Here is a 14728-nt window from a genome sequence, read left to right as displayed (position 1 = left end):
AGCCTCTTGCTATTTCTTTGTGAAATGTGCCACTCACATGGCTGGTCGTGTTGCAGTTTCTGGTCCAGTGAGGAAAGTAATAGCAAAATACCTCACTGCTAATCATGTTTTCAACGCAGGGGAGGCTGGTCGAATTGTGCTCACGTGAAAAAATGAGAAAATTAATGATTTGGTTATAAAAATCACCAAAACGTTTAATTTTAATAAATATGGTTTGTATCCATTCCACGCTATTTGAATCACCCGCCTTGTCGCGCAACCTCATTACATTCCACTGCACTGCGGTACAGTATGTAGAGGCCTACTGTATCCCAAGCATGGAAAATTGTCGAAAGAAAAACTGCGCATGTGCCACTAACACATTTCCCCTCCTCTCATGCACCTAACACCTTAACAAACTGTTCTCATCTGTGCTCACTTAAAAGCAGACTAACTACGATAGCTAACTTAGGTACTTGTCACCTAAAATTTGAGTTACTAAATTTTATTTCATTACGGAACTTCACGTTTTTAAGTTAATTATATGGTATTTAGCAGGGGATTTTAGATAGTAAAATTAGGTGTACGGTACAAGTTTTATTTTCTGAATGTATGAAGTGAAGCAGTATTCAATAGCGAGTTGCGATTTTTAGTTCGAGAATTTTTGCTTAGGATTTTTGTTTATTTCTTCTCGATTTATGATTTTATTTTCCTTGTGACAGTTTCGCATTATTCTCTTGATTGCAACTTCTTTCTTTTCAACCATCCAATGTTGTTTCCTCTTAGTCGCTCTTTCTGGTTCCTGGAGCCGATCGAATATTTCGTCGGCTTACTTCTAAAACCTCGTATGTTACAAAGTTCTTCCTACCCATTATATTCCTTATGACTGGTCACGCCTCCCAGCCACATATATGCAATCCATCAGAACCTTTTTCGTAGTTTTCATTTTCCTGTGCAAACGTGTAAAGGAAAATTGACCTTAAAATGCACTATTGTAGGGATGTTGTGTTCATGGGGAATTTAAGCACTCCTACAGTTTAACGTATTTAAGGTTCATTTTACTTTACACATATCCATAGGAAAATGAACACAACGAAAACTGTTCTGATGGACTGTACATCCATATTGTACCCGACATAGTCAGTCTGCGAACACGAGACACCCCAGGGGTGCTCAGTTCGATGGCTGTAGGCTTATAAAATAAATGAATGTGGCAGGATTATCATAGGGTTCATCGAATAAGCACGTTCCAGGTATAGAACAAATATGACACTTTTATTTAATTAAATAAAATATTGGCCATCCTGAAGTCTGTGATTATGACTATGATCACTACGTTATGGAATTTAATATGGCTCTTGATGTAACAAACCTAGGTGCAAACAAATGGGATGGTACACGGTAGTTGTTTCCCTAATATTCTAACAGAGTGTTTTACATAGTTAAATTTTTTTCTTATCGTCTTTAAAGTTATTAAATTATTTATTTAAAGTTGAATGTAAAATTGTCATTCAGAGAAATGAGGTCTGGGCCAAGCCTTCATCGACAATCTGGAAAAAATGAAGTAATTGTAAGAACGAGTATAATAAAAATATATCCAAGATTCAAAAAGTTAACAATTATAGCAAAAATAAAATTTACAGTCGTTATCTTAACAATTTTGTAATTATCAAATGAAAAGTTGAATTTGCCTTGGTTTTCTTTAAGTTAATCCGAGACGTCGGATATACCTGTTCACGTCATCTCACATCTCTTTTCGTGAGAATTTATACTGAACTTTAAGCATCTGATCAATCATTAAACAAAATAAAACGCCTTCTGGGCTTGCGAACGTAAGTAAATGGGGAGAATATCATCCATGTGGAAATCCCGTCCACTATCAATCGATAATATCAAAGTGTCACATATTTTCAGAACTACTACAAATTACTACTTCTACAGCTAACTACGGAAATTATCAAGAAGACTGTGATTACTAAGAAGAAAATATCTACATTATGTACATGTCGACGAGTGTCGATCAACCGTATTACTCTCCTGTTAGCAGATTTATTCAGTTCCAGCAAGATTGAGTTACCTCATGAGAGCGAAAAATTGTATCGACGAATGAGCTGGCATAGTCACGAATCAAATATTATTTAGATATTTCGTCGAAGACCTGTTCTTCAGACCTAAGGCCTTCTCGAACATTCACCTGTACCTTCAACTTGAAATTATTGAACTACTTGAGAAAAGTTGGGATATTCCCACGAATTAAGAAGTACATCGATTAACATGGACTTTCATTTTCTTCATCTGAAGACACTAATATTAGACTACACTGCATTCATCTCGAATAATCCATTAACATGTGAAAAGCTCAGTTTCACGAAGATTTATGTCATGCGCAATTATCCCATATACTCTACACGTACAGTGTACCACAATGACGACTCTAACTTGTCGCATCCTAATCTCAAATAAGTGTAACCACGAAATATCAGGACCTACCATCGCCCTACAAATACATAATATCCACTTAAATGTGTCTCGATGATTAATTACTCCAACCAATTATCACATGCCCCAATGCACATATTCACATAAAATTCGTACATAGAATTCAGACTCAATATCCCGATGACACGTTATCTCAAACACGAGGTACAAGTAGAAGTTCCATTACAAGGAAAATATTGAAAATATGGACAAAATATCCTACCATTTAATCCATCGAACATAAATTAATTTATATTCGTGACGAAATTCACTCAATAAGCAAAGATGGTGTCGATAACACATGGATAACTCTATCAGAACCCTCACTGTCAAATTCATGGCCACATGGTTATTAAGTAATCGCATGTGTCAGTTTTACGACATATTCGAGCAAATATACAACCATAAAATGTGTCAAAATAGCTTACTAAGAAGAAAGAAAGAATAGAACAAAACTACATAGAACAGATATAAATGAGACGTAATCGACTTAACTTAAGGAGAAATCTTCACGTCTGGAAGTCTGGGTTCTCAATCAGCCATGCTAGGATGAAAGAATCTGCATCCCGACGCCGCCGACGGTGGTCGAAGGTTTAGAACTTCATGGTGAAGCACTGGTAATCCATAATGCGAAGTTCCGTCCTCTTCTGGAAATGATCACGTCCACGTCTTCCGCGTCCACTCGTGAGAAAGCTGAAACTTACACAAAGTGCTTTAGAATAAACTCCAAACACACGTAACTGTATTTTGGAAGTGACACGTACTTAAGGGATTAATATCTGCACATTCGACGTCTGATCACAGCACTGTTCTAAGTTGAATACAATTATCAGAGGTGTAGAGCACAGGAGTGAAGCCACTGTTCTTGACGACAGTATCCACGACGTTCCACGTTGAAAATCTTGCTGTCAAGGGCTCTGAGCGACTGACGATGATAGTCCAGGAACACGTCAGAGTGTGTGAGAGTGAGTACTCGTATCACATGACTTAAATATCGTGTCTGGTGCACATGCACGGAAGTAAAGTCAATTTAGATACTAAATTCTTCTACCATATGAATCTGCAACTTGATCACCATTTTAGCCACAAGGCCGTGTAAATTATTTCAAAATTTTAGTTTTTAATTTGTATCCTCTAAATGTGCTATTATTTATCCAGTTTATTTTAATTTAATCCTTGAGCCTTCCGTAATTATGCACGTCGCCACCAAAGATATTATAAGTATTTCATTCATATCGTTCCTCGCAATTACAAGTGACACACGCTGGCCTCCTTCTTTCTCCCGCCAACCTTCATTTTTTTATTTTTATTCTGTTAGCCAACCGGCCGCCCTCTTCACGTAAAAAAACCCCGTTCTCGTCCTCGCCCAAGGTCGCGCACACCCCATCTCGCCGACAAGCGAACACAAGCCAGACCAACACCTGTTCAGTCAGCTGTGGCCTCACGGTCACAATATGTGGCTGGGAGTCGTGACCAGTCTTAAGGAGGAAAATGGATAGGAAGTGCATTGGGAGATACGAGGTTTTAGAAGTAAGCCATCGATTTGTAGCTTCTTTCTGAATGTGGTTCTGTCTTGGATGTCTTTCGCCATGCAGCTCCTTCTTTGTGTTAATAAACCCATTTCATATGAATTTACTTTCCTATAGGATTTGTTGAAATGGTTGAACATATTTTTATTGAGCCTGCAATCACTCATTCTCGAAATGTGTCTGAAGAATGTAATCCTTCGTTTTCCTATGACATCTGATATCCTGCCACATGTTTTGCACTTCTTTGTTGCTGCGTAATTGTTAAGTGTCTGGTTTTCCCCTGTTATCTCTTCCATGATATTAACTTGCAGGTTAGCCGATTCGATGTCCTTTGATAACAGTACGAAATCGTCAGTGAATGTTAAAGTGTTAATTGCGACGTTTTCTTCGATTTTAACCTATTCTTACTTGGGACAATGCTTTCTTCAACAAGTACATTTTCACATTCTTTGACAATCTTTTCCAGATCGTATGTTTTTGCATAGGATTTTTCTTTCTTTCATCTCGATTTCTTCGATGACTTTTACAGTTGCTAATCGTAGGAATTCTGAAGTGTACAGGGACACTGTTTGGATCACTGTCTGATAGTGTCTTACTTTGGTCCTAGTTGATATCACTTTCTTATTGTATCTGTTCTTCGTAAGGTGGAATGCGAGCTGCAAATTCCTGACTCTCTCATGGTTTGCATCTTCATTTAGTCCGCTGGGTTGTATTATCTAACCAAGGTACCACTTTATTTTACTCTCTTATTTTTATTGTTATAATGGATTTCGGGGCTTATTTGATGTTAGTCATGAATCTTGTCCTTTCAAAGAATATCTACGTGCTGGTTTTCCCCTGCTATCTCTTCCATGATATTAACTTGCAGGTTAGCCGATTCGATGTCCTTTGATAACAGTACGAGATCGTCAGTGAATGTTAAAGTGTTTAATTGCGATGTTTTCTTCGAAATTAACCTCTTCTTACTTGGGACAATGCTTTCTTCAGCAAGTACATTTTCCCATTCTTTGACAATTTTTTTCCAGATCGTATCTGTACAACAATATACGAATAGCCTGTCTCCTTTTCTTACTCCTGACTTGACATCGGACTGGTCCAATATATTTTTATTTTGTCATGGTTGTTTTAGCACACGGGATTGAAAATTCACAAGCCGCCACTGACTGTACTTCTCATTATGACACTGCCATGGGTGTTTACGGTTTATTCATGAAGTCATAATCTTTGGTGGTGTTCTAGAGGATTCAACCTGCCTTTCGCTGAACACTATAACACTATAAAGTACACAATAACTGGAAATGGATTCTGTTGAACCCTTGACATTCAGCATTGAATTTCCTTTACGATCCATCTCTATGACGTAGCAAGAAATCGTTGGTAGATGACAACACACACTACTGGACGAAAAGTTTTCTAACTTTGAGGAGAAACACTGAACTGTTTTATGGCCCAATAAAAAGTAACAGTTGTCTCTTTGGCGCGCTCTGGTAAGCCAAAGCAACGGGATCCTTTGACAATTTCTAGGCTTTTGAACCGCAGAAACGAGAGCCCATTCTACTTATTATTTCCACTTAACTTTCGACAATGTCCACTCCTTAATTGAATTTTACGGATCAACCCACATATACATCGTCTGCTGTTAATACTCGTAACAAAGTTTCAATGGCAGACCTGGAAATATGGTGTTGAATTTGTATTATGCTCTAGTTGTTACACACGTAGTTGGAGGTTAATTAATTTATAGTTGGAGCAGTAATTGCTATCTTGTGGAGAACTCTAGCAGGAAAAGTGATGAATAGCGAGTCAGTGTAATGCTGTTGTTGATTAACATCATGAGCTTAGAGCATTGTAGGCTGTGCTGAATGTAGACATTTTCAGAATGAAACTGAACCGTACCGAGCTCGATAGCTGCAGTCGCTTAAGTGCGGCCAGTATCCAGTATTCGGGAGATAGTAGGTTCGAACCCCACTGTCGGCAGCCCTGAAAATGGTTTTCCGTGGTTTCCCATTTTCACACCAGGCAAATGCTGGGGCTGTACCTTAATTAAGGCCACGGCCGCTTCCTTCCCACTCCTAGCCCTTTCCTGTCCCATCGTCACCATAAGACCTATCTGTGTCGGTGCGACGTAAAGCAACTAGCAAAAGAAAAAAAAAAAAAAAAAAAAAAAAAACTGAACCGTTGGCCTCTGCAACTCCAAAATTTAGCGAACAACTCGCCCCTTTATTTTACAAAATCCCAAGTTATTGTTTGATTATGACTACATGTATATAAAGAGATTTATAATAGAATCAATATTTTTTCAACGCGAAAAATCTGTAATATTGTTACAATTAAACACTTTCTTGATCAAATTTAATTTAGGATGACTCAATTTGTACACATATGCAATTACATTCAGCCACCAATGACCAAACTCCACTAAATGCTGTCTATTTACAAAGTCCCTGTCCTCCTGACAATAGGTAGTCCGGCTCACCGGTATTACCTGTAAAGCGGAAATACTGACTGTCTTTCTTTTAATTCGTCTCAAAATTCCACTCACCCCGTACAGCAGACGCATGCAGACAGATACGAACTCAGGTCTTCCGACAATTACAACACATTGCGACAGTGTCTTAGCTCGATTCCATACTAGATTCGCCCCTCACACCATCAACATAGAAAATTCACGTGACCACTCCACACAGTGAACTACTTAATACTGATCATTAAGCAGGCTAACAGTGCTAACTAGCGTTACAATATTACAACATTCCTTACAACAACGTAACTACATCATTCTGCTCACACCAAATGTTCCACACAAGGAACCTAAGTTCTGTGGTATTACACACACAGCACTCCAAGGCAGTACATAGACGCTACCCCGCTTAGTAGACAATGATGGTCTGACAGCGCTACTGCCGTCCACCTCCAGTCACTCACTCCACGTCAGTAGGCCTCCTAGAAATACTTGTTACCTTAACGAAGTACAGGAATTTTTATGTTCATGTGTCACAGAACTTCAGAAAAAGGTTACTATGCCAGAATGGTCCTAAAAATTATGGTATACTTCATAAGAGCATCCAACTCATTACGGTTATTTTCATTATTATTAATAATGGTATTGGCATTACGTCCCTCCAACTACTTTTACCATTTTCGGGAACGCCGAGGCGCCAGAAGTTAGTCCTGCAGGAGTTCTTTTACGTACTAGTGAATCTATCGACAGGAGGCTGACCTATCTGAGCGTCTTCAAATACCACCGGACTGAGCCAGGATCGAATCTGACAAGTTGTGGTTAGAAGGCTAGCTCCTCAACAATCTGAACCACTCAGGCTGGCATATTGTTACTCATTATGTTTATTTATTTATTTATTTATTTATTTATTTATTTATTTATTTATTTATTTATTTATTTATTTATTTATTTATTTATTTATTTATTTATTTATTTATTTATTTAATATTTTACCGGGGGAGTTGGACGTGCGGTTAGGGGCGCGCAGCTGTGAGATGGTTTTCCGTGATTTCCATTTTCACACCAGGCGAATGCTGAGGCTGTACCTTAATTAAGGCCACGGCGGCTTCCGTCGCATTCCTAGGCCTTTGTCATCCCACTGCCACCATAAGACCTATCTGTGTCGGTGTGGCTTAAAACAAAATTTGTATTTAAATTTCCAATTTCTTTGAAATCATTTCGGATAAGGCTAGGAAAGCAACAGATAGGGAATCTGCCACCTGGGCGACTGCCCTAAATGCAGATCAGTATTGATTGATTGATTGATTGATTTAAGGAATTAATGCAGTCGATTATATTGGATCATTCATATTGCTGTGTTGTCTCGCGTTGTGGCAAGTTATGAATATTTGACCTCACAATGCGTGTGAACGCGTCTTGACATGCGTCATCACAAGATATGGACAGCCTGATTTTCGTCAGACGTGTTTGAACATCAGAAGGAGTCACTAGTGATTCGAAACAGTTGTGCGTTTGTTTATCAATAAATGTTCATAAATTACATATTTTCATTACAATATTTTCTTAAAATTTTTCTAAAAATATCCACCAATAAAATCAATAAATTATATATATTTTACCTATCTTAGGCACAAACATGGTTTTTTTTCTCTGAAAGGATATACTGTCCCATATTTGCATGTTACGTTTTTCTATATTTGCCTTGGCCAAGTTCGAAAACATACAAAACTCTTCTGTCGACATTCGTGTGTACATTTAGAAACGTTCTTCATTTTCAACGACTCCCGGTCATCAGGTATTAAATTCGGCATAATCATTCCTCTCAAAGACTTTAATATTACTTATCTAGACTCACAGAGCGCGCTGATGGTATGCGGAATATTGAACACTTTCGCGCATCGCCATGTTGCGGGCGCTTCAGCTTTGAATGCATGGTTAGCACGTGGTAATGTTTACAATCCCGTGCATGTTTTCGATTTGAATCATGTCTGTTAGTGGATCTGTTGTGGTATTATATGTGACGGAGTGAAACTATATTGTCAAATATCTTCAAGGAATGTGAGAGCCTGTATGATACGCTAGTTAAATTTTTCAGCAATATTAAAGGGAAGTAAGTTAGGCCTTACGTGTGGAATGGAAAGGTACCGTATTCACCAGGGTGAATTCATGTGCAACCTTCATTTGTACAGATCGCTATCAGATGGGATCTGGTATTTCTTTTCACATGTGAGGAGAAATTGAACTGTTTAAAAATGACTTTCAATGACCATAATCGAAAACTAAACAGGTTACAAGGTGGTTGATTCAGACAATGTATGGACATTATTTTTAGGCTTCTTTTTTCCCCCCTCTTTGCCTCTTTCCAATTCATCGGGGATAAGTTTTTAGAACTAAACAGCTGTTCTGAAAAAGCATACATATTTTTCGTACAGACTGTGTGCCGGTATTACAAATTTGATAAACTTGGGCCTAGAATTCGTAAGATGTGACTGATAAAGCTTAATGAAACCCTTTTAATATTAGGGTAAGGTATTGCTTCAAATTATTATCAATTACCGGTATCTGAAAAATGATTTATTGGTAGGCCTATCGTAACTTATCTCTTAAGTTCTTCTAAATCCAGATCACACAGACATGATCATTTAAGTTCTACTCATACCATTACGTTATGTCATAGATAAACCAAACCAAACCGAAAGGCCATGGCCTACCAAGCGAGAGCTACTCAGCCTGAAGGCATGCAGATTACGAGGTGTCATGTGGTCAGCACGACGAATCCTCTCGGCCGTTATTCTTGGTTTTCTAGACCGGGGCCGCTATCTCACCCGTAGATAGCTCTACAATTGTAATCACGTAGGCTGAGTAGACCTCGAACTAGCCCTAAGATCCAGGTAAAATTCCCTAACCTGGGCGGGGACTGAACCCGGGGCCTCCGGGTAAGTGGTAGGCACGCTACTCCTACACCGCGGAGCCGGTATTTCATATTCAGAAAATGATAAATGTATCTGATATTTTAGAAAGATTTTCGCAGTTATGTGCTTTTTCAACTGTTCAGAAACTTGAGTACAATTTGCTGCAATGACTTATGAGAGAGGAATGATAAGCTACAGTATGTACCGTTCATAGAAATATTTTATTTCACAGGTTTCCTTTTTGTTGATACTGAAGATTATTGTTATCGGTACAGAAGTGTGTAAATATTTAACTAATGTGTTCTTCAGTCTGCTGAGAGACGGGCAATTTTTTTCTCGCGATATGTAATCGTACTTATGTTGTAGGTCGCTGTCATTTGAACAAGTATTCGTATTTTCAATAAAGCTAAAATGTAGAACCTATGTTTCAATTACATGTATCTGTTCCGAATGTTCAAACACATCAGTTACAAACATGACGCTTATATTAAAATGAGCGACATGATTACGTTTAAGTACCGCTAGGCCTGTATACTGTTTTTTTTTCTGTTTTCGGGGAGTGAATTTCAAATAGGAGGTATGGTATATTTATTTTTGTTAGTAGTGTATTTTTCAGTCTTCTTATTCAGTCTGCTAAAGGTTTTCTTATTTTTAAATTTTATTTTATGTGCCCCATCTATACGCTATCCAAAGGAGTTGTGTAGATTGTTCAGTACAATGCAAAATGTGTTCAGTTTTTATACACAAGTATTTTCAATTTTACCAAGGTCTTGATATTATTTATATTTATTGCGTGTGTACATGGAGTCTGTGTAGGCTGGCATTAATTTACCAGGGCAGGTGTTTTCATATGTGCGAAATGTAAGTTAATGCATGAATTCCATAGTACGGTCTCCTCGGTGAGCTGTAGAGTGCCCGCAAGATGGCGGTACGCGCATGGACATATGTTCCCCAGTCACACGCTTCTGCGCAGCCAGCGGTGTGGGGCCTTGATTCCTCTCAGCTTTTATAGGATGTACACACTCCATTGTTATTCTCCAATGCTAATGCTATAGCAATAGCCGCTATAGTTTTGTCTTTTTCACTAAGTTCTGCTAAAAGTTGTAGGCCCTACATCTATTTAGTACTGTTGCCTGAAAATTAAATTCAGTAATGATATCATAAAGAACTAAGAACATTTGCCCTACTAAAGGAAATTCATCACTGAGCACGTCAGAGGAATGTGATCTGATGTGTTGTGTTGTGTTGACACGTCATAACACGTGTTAACATGGAACGTCAGCATAGTCTGTAGTCGCCTTTAGAGTCCTGCGTGACGCGTTTATATCCCCTCCAAAGTATAATGCTGCGGGCCACGGACAACTCAGCAGCGTCTGTCTAACCAAGGTAACTTTGGCTCAGCCTGTCTCTGCATGAGAAGATCTGAGCCACTTATAAGTTAAAAGAAAGTGCAAAATGGTTCACCCTTTCAATACCATTAAAATAAGAAATGCAAGTTTACATTCCTAATTACTTAAAATTTGTACCGGTTTCGACCAGTAATTTTGGTCATCATCGACCTATCACAAATAGGTGTAAAACAATGCACAGATAAATAAATTGCGAAGTATAAAGAATTATGTAGGTTGCTGATAGCGAAACATTATTATTATTATTATTATTATTATTATTATTATTATTATTATTATTATTATTAAAAGAATTGCGCACAATGTGCATCAGTGTTTAGCGTAAGTACACAATGATTTGTTTCTCTTTTTGCAAAACTGCAAGTGATATCTGTGACAACTTTCACCACACAGTTCGCATACACATGAGTCACAAGGATCATGGAAACTCTTATTAGTGCAGACTACGTGATGGAAACCATGGCAAGCATACCGGGTCACAACATGTCTTAACGCGTAATTACACTGTGTCCACGCCTTATTCGTCATGGCGTCACTGGCATAAAACTCGTACCAAATGTCATTTCGTTTTTGTTCCCGCTTTCTTAATGCATTTTGGAGGGCAATCGTTGATGGTAGTTGCATAGTATTTCTGATTCTTGAATTAGATAGTCTTCTTTCGTTAGGACATATACAAGTCTCGATCGAGTGAATTGTGAAACACCAAGTGTTCTCTTAAGAAATGAAGCTTTAACTTTTTCTAGAGTTTACAGATCACGTACTTTTAAATGGTCCCATATAATTTCTATTCCATATGTCAAAATTGGAAAATTCCAATGAAGCACTATAACACACGTATTTATCAACTGCAGTTTATAAGACACTGTACAAATTTAAGGATACTGCGTGTCAATCATGAACGTTAGTAATATACAAGTGTTAGAGATCACTGTACGGGAAGAATTCCATTATCAAATACGTATGCAAATATAGTACTGAGCAAATTCTTGAAGAGTTCAATTGCAGATTATGAGACACTGTAGGATTTTTTGAGAATAGCACTGCCTATCGATAGATCCAAAAATTATGAAGAAGTCGCCGATCAAATACGCAATTTTCCGAAGAGTAGATCAGCACTGTGCTTCTAAAAGTCTCGTAAGTTAGATGTGTTAGAGAGCACTGTGTGTGAAGAAGTCCAGAATCAAATACGTATCTAAATGTAGCACAGAGTAAATTCTTGAAGAGTTCAGCTCAGTCCATGAGGCACTGTATAATTTTAGGAATTAGCACTGCTTGTGGATAGATTCAAAAATTATGAATAAAGTCGCAGATCAGAGATATACACTGACTGACAGAGCAAATGCAACACCAAGAAGGAGTGGTCAGAACTTTATGCCAATTGCAGGGTAGACTGACGTCACTGAGGTATGCTCATGATGTGAAATGCGCCGCTGTGCTGCGCATGTAGCGAACGATAAATGGGACACGTCGTTGGCGAATGGCCCACTTCGTACCGTGATTTCTCAGCCGACAGTCATTGTAGAACGTGTTGTCGTGTGCCACAGGACACGTGTATAGCTAAGAATGCCAGGCCGCCGTCAACGGAGGCATTTCCAGCAGACAGACGACTTTACGAGGGGTATGGTGATCGGGCTGAGAAGGGCAGGTTGGTCGCTTCGTCAAATCGCAGCCGATACCCATAGGGATGTGTCCACGGTGAAAGCGCCTGTGGCGAAGATGGTTGGCGCAGGGACATGTGGCACGTGCGAGGGGTCCAGGCGCAGCCCGAGTGACGTCAGCACGCGAGGATCGGCGCATCCGCCGCCAAGCGGTGGCAGCCCCGCACGCCACGTCAACCGCCATTCTTCAGCATGTGCAAGACACCCTGGCTGTTCCAATATCGACCAGAACAATTTCCCGTCGATTGGTTGAAGGAGACCTGCACTCCCGGCGTCCGCTCAGAAGACTACCATTGACTCCACAGCATAGACGTGCACGCCTGGCATGGTGCCGGGCTAGAGCGACTTGGATGAGGGAATGGCGGAACGTCGTGTTCTCCGATGAGTCACGCTTCTGTTCTGTCAGTGATAGTCACCGCAGACGAGTGTGGCGTCGGCGTGGAGAAAGGTCAAATCCGGCAGTAACTGTGGAGCGCCCTACCGCTAGACAACGCGGCATCATGGTTTGGGGCGCTATTGCGTATGATTCCACGTCACCTCTAGTGCGTATTCAAGGCACGTTAAATGCCCACCGCTACGTGCAGCATGTGCTGCGGCCGGTGGCACTCCCGTACCTTCAGGGGCTGCCCAATGCTCTGTTTCAGCAGGATAATGCCCGCCCACACACTGCTCGCATCTCCCAACAGGCTCTACGAGGTGTGCAGATGCTTCCGTGGCCAGCGTACTCTCCGGATCTCTCACCAATCGAACACGTGTGGGATCTCATTGGACGCCGTTTGCAAACTCTGCCCCAGCCTCGTACGGACGACCAACTGTGGCAAATGGTTGACAGAGAATGGAGAACCATCCCTCAGGACACCATCCGCACTCTTATTGACTCTGTACCTCGACGTGTTTCTGCGTGCATCGCCGCTCGCGGTGGTCCTACATCCTACTGAGTCGATGCAGTGCGCATTGTGTAAGCTGCATATCGGTTTGAAATAAACATCAATTATTCGTCCGTGCCGTCTCTGTTTTTTCCCCAACTTTCATCCCTTTCGAACCACTCCTTCTTGGTGTTGCATTTGCTCTGTCAGTCAGTGTAAATGTATTACGGAGCAAGCTCTTGAAGAGTAGATCGGCACTGTGCTTCCGAAAGTGTCGTAAGTCAGATCAATGAAGTTATTAAAACATATGACGTAGTGAAACCTTTTTCTCTCCTCATTACATTCTTCTTTTTTCATTCTCCCCTTTGATTTACGTTTCCCAACATCTCTAATGATTTTGACCACTCTAACTTTCAAATTCATATTTAACGCTATTCTAAGTTCGACCTCAACTCTTACCTTCAAACTTATCTCACGCTATGTCATTACGCTCCTCAGCTGTTCCAACAATGAGCTTTTTAGTATTTTTTCACTTCATAATTGTTTTTCTCTATATCCTATGTTTTAATATGTTACGTGTTCACAAAATGTAGCCGTTGTGTAGCAAATCACATTATTTTGTTTAGGGAGTATCGTATAAATTCGCACAAGATCGTGATCCTCCCCGACAAATGCCTGTATTTATTCTCTGGCTATGCAGACTGACGCTGAGGATAGGTCTGCGTAGTGCACTGTGCACCCTTCAGGGACTCCAGCCACTCAGTGGGTTAGTTTGAGGAACAGTGGCCGTTATGCTTATCCCCCACTGCTGTTACGTTTCAAAGTAGTTTTCACGTAAATATGTCTCACAGCTGGGGGTCATCTGAAAATTTACGTCATGAAATTATAGATAAAAAATGCGTGACGCGATATTACTAAGCTACCATGCAGGCTGTGATGTGAAATATTGATGAATGGCCGTGTCTGAGAGACATATTATGAAATGCAAGCTCAAAGATGCGAACCCCTAACCTCAAGGCCAACTCACCCAGTAGTTATTGTTTTGACCAGAATTAAAACGGTGCCACTCTAATCAAAGGGATAAAATGGAACAGGTCCAATCGTCAAAGAATGAGAGTATCGGAAATGGAAGAGAATAGTCGCGAAGGGTGTGGAAATGAACGACTCTCTAGGTCTCGTAAACATAGTACCGTCGGAGTCGGAAGAGTACAAGAAATAAACTACGGAGGGCGAATTAGAAAGTTGAAAGTGACAAGCCTAACACACAGCCAGGGGACAGTATGGATATATTTCGCTGCCACCACCCGCAAGGGGTTTTGGTAGGGTGTAATGGTATTTTTAAAAAAATATTAAAGCTAAAGAGAAACCGATGTAAAACGCTTTCAGTTTTAATATACAATAAAACAAATTCCATAACTTATGTTATTTAGTCTCAA

The sequence above is a fragment of the Anabrus simplex genome, chromosome 1 (genome assembly GCF_040414725.1).
Source record: "Anabrus simplex isolate iqAnaSimp1 chromosome 1, ASM4041472v1, whole genome shotgun sequence".
NCBI classification, from domain to species: Eukaryota; Metazoa; Arthropoda; class Insecta; order Orthoptera; family Tettigoniidae; genus Anabrus; species Anabrus simplex.
This window is presented reverse-complemented; position numbering follows the sequence as displayed.